The sequence below is a fragment of the Pongo pygmaeus genome, chromosome 9 (assembly GCF_028885625.2).
Source record: "Pongo pygmaeus isolate AG05252 chromosome 9, NHGRI_mPonPyg2-v2.0_pri, whole genome shotgun sequence".
Lineage (NCBI taxonomy): Eukaryota > Metazoa > Chordata > Mammalia > Primates > Hominidae > Pongo > Pongo pygmaeus.
In genome coordinates this window covers 117,953,016-117,959,567 of record NC_072382.2, presented here as the reverse complement: position 1 = coordinate 117,959,567, position 6,552 = coordinate 117,953,016, and positions in this window count along the sequence as shown.

Sequence of the window (6,552 nt, the reverse complement as noted above, 5' to 3'; positions counted from 1 at the left end):
CCTCCAGGCCAGGGGGAGGTTTGAGAGCAGAGGGCTGCATGGAGGGCGAACCTGATCCTACCTGCCTCTGACCTGTGGTTTACCTGTCTAGCCCAGTGTGAGAGTTGGCCAGGGCTGCCTAACAAAGCACCCCAGACTGGTGGCTTACACAATAGGACTGTGTTATCTCACAGGTCTGGAGGCCAGAAGTCTGAAATCAAGGTGTCAGCAGGGTTGGTTCCTCCCGAGGGCTGTGAGGGGAAGGATTTGTTCCAGGATCTCCCCTTGGCTGCTGATGGCCATCTTCTCCCTGTGTCTCTTCATATAATCTTCCCTCTGTGTGTGTCTCTGTGTCCACATTTCTCCCTTTTTATAAGGACACCAGTTCTATTAGTCTGCTTGGACTGCTGTAACAAAATACCACAAACTATGTGGTTTAAACAGCAGAAATTTATTTCCCACAGTTCTGGAGATTGGAAATCCAAGCTCAAGGTGTTGTCAGGGTCAATTTCTGGCAAGGAATCTTCCTGGCTTGCAGATGGCTGCCTTCTGACTGTATCCTCACATGGAGTGGAGAGAGCTCTTCTTGTGTCTCTTCCTCTATTTATAGGGCCATGAGCCCTATCAGATTAGGGTTGCATCCTTATGACTTCATTTAACCTTTACCACATCCTCACGGGCCCTGTCTCCTCATACAGTGACAATGGGAGTTAGGCATTTGACATATGAATTTTGGAGGAATGACACATCCCAAGTCCATAGCACCAGTCATATGGGATTAGAGGCCACCCTAATGATCTTGCTTTAACTTAATGATCTCTGTAAATACCCTATCTCCAAGTAAGGCCATATTTGGAGACCTTGGGAACTAGGACTTTGACATATGAATTTTGGGGAGACAATTCAATTCCTGACACTCTGGGTCTTCCTGGCTCACTGTAGCACCCTAGAATCTGTTACAAAAGAGATTGGTGGCTCGAGTGTGTCCCCCTTCACTGACACCATCTGCTGGGTTTTCTCGGGGAAGGGGTGGGAAGAGTCCTCTCAGGAGCTCCCTGTGCTGAGGCTGAACCCCAGGGCACCCCAGGCTCTGCTCAGCAGCCCCACCTTATGTCCTGCCAGCTCCACTCCCCGCTGCCATTCCTGCACCTATGCTGTCAGCTTTCCCACTAGGGCCACCACCACCCCGGCTGACTCATCTCTGAACCATAGCCTTCAGCTGGCCATTTCAGGTCTCCTTGAAGATATCTGGGCAGAGCCAGCTGGAGAGCGAGAAGGGGCACATTTTTGATGTTGCTGGGCCTGGGGCATGTGGGGAGAGCATAGAAGTGGGGAAGAGATGGAGGACAGGAGTGAGAAGAGAGACCAATGGCAATTAGATTCTCTTTCTTCCCAAACTTGCTGTCACAGCCAGGAAGAAAACCCTTATCCCACTTTTTCTTCATAATAGGTTTATTCCAAAAACATTTCAAGCAAGAGAAATGCTGTTTTCTTTTAAATCTTTATTTAAAGTACACAAAGAAAAGAATTTTCTTTTCTAGGTTGAGTAGCCCTCATATCTTTATCATTCTCCCATCATTTCCTGCTGGAGATGAGGAACGCAGGCCGCTGCGATCAGGAGGCCCTCAGGTCGCACAGTGGCCCTGAATTGTGGAGCTGGGCAAGGCTCCTGGGAACCCTTCTCTTTGTTCCTTTGGGTGACCCACACACTGTTCTCTCAGCTCCTGCTTTGGTTGAATCCCAGGTCTCTCCAGTGTGCCTTCCCTGTCTTGTCTTCCTCCTTCCTCATTCACACACCTCTTGGCATTATGGTATGAAGAGAGCACAGGGTTGGGAAATAGAGAACTCACCTCACCTGCCATTGATGTAAGTGGGTAAGGGCAGAAAGGGCTTATGGCAATGACAAATGTCCCACAGCTCCTTTCCCTCTGGGGACACTGCGCTGGATGACATCAATGGAGAATGCCCACATCACATCCTCCCTGTCTCTGTCTTAAAATCACAGTCTCTGAGAGTTGGAAGGGTATTTGGAAAATATAGAACTCACCTTCCGACTGTGCCCCTGATGGATGCTGGATAGCGCCCCTGAGTGAGGAAGATGGGGAAGGCACACTGGAGAGGTCTGGGATTCATCCAAGTCAGGAACCCACATGCATGCCGGATAGGGCCTGTTTTTTTCTGCATTCAAGGCTGGGGCTTCTCCCTCCCTCTCCCAACTATGGCTCATCCCATGGTTGGGCAGCTCGGGGTGTTCAAATATATTTTCCATTGTTGAGTAGGATCCTTCCTGTATTAGTGAGGGTTAGAAACAGAGCCAATAGAGGGTGTGTGTGTGTGTGTGTGTGTGTGTGATATAAAAACATTTATTCTAACAAATTGGCTCATATGATTATGAAGGTTGACAAGTCCCACGTCTGTCGGGTGAGTCGGCAAGCTGGAGACGCAGAAGAGCTGAGGTTTTAAGTCCCAGCCTGCGTCTGAAGGCCTGAGAACCAGGAGGGCTTATGGTGTAGGTTCCAGTCTGAAGGCCACAAACTTGAGACCCAGGGACAGCCAATGTTTCGCTTTGAGTCTGAAGGTAGGAAAAAGCTGATGTTCTAGAAGGCAATCAGGCAGAAAGAATACTCTCTTACTAGGGGGAGGGTCAGCCTTTTGCTCTATTCAGGCCTTTAGCTGATTGGGTGAGGCCACCCATGTTGGGGAGGGAATCTGCTTTGGCCCTCTGCTGATTCAAATGTTAATCTCATCCCCAAACACCCTCAACAGAAACACCCAGAATCATGTTTAACCAAATATTTGAGCACCCTGGGACTCAGCCAAGTTGACACATAAAATTAACCACTACCCTTCCTTTCTATTTTTCCCTAGTTAGCCTGGTCTACCTTATCTGGTCTTCCAGGGAGGGCCAGCCCTTCAAAGGGGCCCAATGTCCAGTCCAGTCCACTGTTCCTGGGAAGAGGCCTGGGTGCCCCAGCTGGAAGATGCCTCAGTTCTCGTTAGGTTGCCTCTCCCCATAGGGCAGTGGCTGGCTCCCCTTACCTCAGCTGGGCCAGAGGGGCCATCTGTCCTGCCCTCCCACCCCCCAGCACATCCAGGTGCTTGGCTGGCACGTATCAGGATGCTCTGGCCAGAGAGGGTGATGCTGGTTGGCCTCTGCTTGGATCTATCTTAGAGAAAACAAATAGCTCTCAGGATAAGAGCCCTCCTCCCTGTCCTTCTCAATTCTTGGTAAATCACAGAAATCACAGTGATTAAGGCCAATAAAAATCCTGGGACTGACCTCTGGAGAAGGAAGTAAGAAAGCTCATTTCCACCTCTGTTCCCCATCCCTAGCTGTCCCTAGTAGGAGCCTCAGAGATGGAGGGAAGGGGACTACTTACTAGATGCCAGAGACTCTACACACATCATATCCTGTAAGCTGCACAAACACCTAGCATGGGCCAGTTGGTCTCATCTCTATTTTTACCACGAGGACACTAATGCATGGAAAGTTGATGTCACAAGCACAGAGTCAAATAGCTGCCAGCTGCAGGAGCCAGGATTTGAATCCAGCACTGATGTATTCCAAACCCTCCTCTTTCTGCTACATCTTGGGATGTTATGTACCTATGCAGGCTCTGTGAACTGTACTGTGTAAAGGCAGAGGGGCAATAATCAGTTTTAACATAATTCTAACAATAACAATGTAGCTCTGCCCAGCTGGTAGCCAGCATAGGGGGTCACTGCAGGTTTGACACTGCTATATCATCTCCAGTAGCTAGTGAATGAAGAAGCTGGAGGACATGGCTACTGAGGGCCACCTTTTCCAGCTCTGGGATCCTAGGCATGAAAGCCTTTCAGCTGACATAGGAGGATCTCCAGAGCAGGTAGCCTGAGACGCCTTCATTTTTGCAGCACCAAGGAAAGGGAGAGGTGGAGGAATGAGAGGCCTACCTCCCCAGCATCTCATGGTCTGCAGTCCCTCCCCCCACCATTCTGAGAGGGCAAGACCTTGCTGGCAGAGATGGTGTAGACAGGAGCCTTTGCAAAGGGCACAGCAGAAGTGGAGCCCAGCATCCTGTTTGTTTGGAACATAGACAGCCTGTGTTCTGCAGAGACTCTGAAGAGGAGAGCAAACAAGGGTATTTTCGGATGGTCTTTGCCTGCTTTTTCCTTTGTTTTCCCTTAGAGGAAGAGGCAGTGGCTACGGGTCCTCTAAGTGTTGGCCTGGAGGACTCAGGCACAGGAAATTGGAGGGGGGAATGGCTTATGTGAGATGAGGAGACTGAAGTCCTGTTAAGCTGAGCTGAGGAGTGATTGACTTGCGCTCTCCTCAGAGAAGCTCTGGGTTCTCTGGAGGGAGTGTGAGCTGACCTTTCTGGATCCCCTTGCTTCTCTTATAGTGGACTCTTTAACAGGCATTGTTATCAATTTGGAGAGTCTTGGGGCTGGAGGGATCCGAAGTTAATCACTCAGACACTCCTTGAATACCTGCAGAGATGGGAAACTCACTCTCTTCCCAGGCAGTCCATTTCATCTTTACACAGCTCCTTCCTAGGCAAGCTGTCTCCTAGGATCTTCTATTCATCATTCCAGGGTCTTCAGAGCCCTGCAGTGTTTCTCCTCCTTGCTTTGTGGCACTGCGGACCATTCCTTTTTTCCTCCGACCCCACATGTGCATTTTACGTGAAGTGCGATGATAGTCCTCTGGGAATGTGACCCAGGGCTCTGAAATTACGTGTAATTGTTGTTTCATTTCCTCAGCTGGACTGTGAGCTGCCTTCAGCGGCAACCAGACCGTCTCTATCCCACATATTCACTACTAGCAGCTGAGCAGATGGCAAGCGCTTAATCACTGCATGGTGGAAAGAAGGAAGGATGAAAAGGAAGGGAGGGAGGAGGGGAGGGAGGATGGACTTGCCCTCATCATCTTTGTCTACCAGAAAATAGGTCCCCACCCAGGATAGGGTTCCCTGTAACAGTCAGTTGTTCCTGTCTGAGGGGTACTCTGGTATATAAAACAGCTCTGGGCTCTGGCCTCACAACCTGGGTTCCAGTTCCAGCCTTCATATTTCCTAGCCCAGCAAGCTTGGGAAGTTATTTCTGTGAGCCCCAGTTTCCACTCTGTAAGAGGGAATAATCATCACTCACCTCACATAGGGTTGTTATGAGGATAAAATCAGATCAAGGGACCTCATGTCCTCCATAAACTGGGTTTCCTTAGGGATAGAGGCCATGCTCAAACTGAGTTTCCTTAGGGATGAAGGTTTAGCATATGGGGAACCAGGATTCCCGCAATAACAACACCATTATTATTGGATTACTCTCTGCTGTGTGTTAACCACTGAGAAGTTTCTCCGTGGACATTGTCTCAGTGTATGGCTTATAAGGTGGGCAGTTTGGTGATGAGGAAACAGAGGTTCAGAAAGGTTAAGTGACTTGAAAAACTAGGATTTGAACCTAGATTCCTAATGGCCTCCGACTCCAAATACTCTTTCCTCCACTTCAAGCTACTTTCCCTTAAGGCCAATATGGGCTGCGGGAGAGCAGGAGGGTCTATGTGGTGATGGTGGTGGGTGTTGAACTCAAAGACTCTAGAAAAGACTCTTAAATCCTGTGACTTTATCATTTTCCCACTGAACAGGGTAAAGCAATTACTGAAGCCTCATTCTTTTCCTGGTTTCACAAATCTTTCCCTTGCCCTCAGTGACTCATTTACAGTTGGATTCTGGTCTGCAACCAGGTGCTGTTTCATTTTCAAGGAACCAGGGGTGGCTGTGTAAAGATGAGGGTTCCCAGGAGTGCTCAGTGTTGGGGGTGTACGTGGTGGGGGGAATCTGGAAACCAGGTGGAACAAGGCAAGGAAGATGCAGCTTTGAGGCAGCAACCAATTGATCATTTGACAAACTTTATTGAGCACTTACATGTGCTGGGAGCTGTGCTGAACCCCACAGGGCTGAAGACACCATGGGCTCTGGTCTCCAGAGGCTTACAGATTGGTGAGGACGATAGGATTCAAGGCAGATGGAAGCTCCTTACACTTATGGATGGTCAGGGGAGGGGAGGGGAGGAGGGTGGTGGGAGGGGCATGCTGCTGGGGAGAGAGGACCAAGTCTTTACCCAGGGGTTGGTGGGCAGGGGGGCAGAACACCCGTGTCCCTCTCCAGAATTCTCTACGTCAGTGGCCCCCTCAGGCCTAGTTCTCAGTTTAAGTCAAATAATTTTGGTCCCTAGTTGCCTCCTGCCTGCCACGTTCCAACTCAATCATTCTTTGAAATTTGGAGCTGTAGCTAAAACGCCTTTGCCCTGTAACAGGATTTTCACAGTCTCCACAGCAGCGGCTAACGTCGCTCATCACCTGCTGTTGTAATCTGCACCGCTAAGCCCTAGGCTAGAGGCAGAAAGCTTAACTCGCCTTGCTGCTTCGAGCTTGTTCTTCCTGGCATCTGAGCCATATTTCAGTCAGGGGAGCTAATCCGCCCCCCCACCCAACTGCACACACAGAGACATTTCAAAGGAAACACAAATGGCAGAGGGAACTGTGGCTCCTTCTTGGAGGGGCTCTGAGATCCAAGTTCCCCAGACTTAACGGGC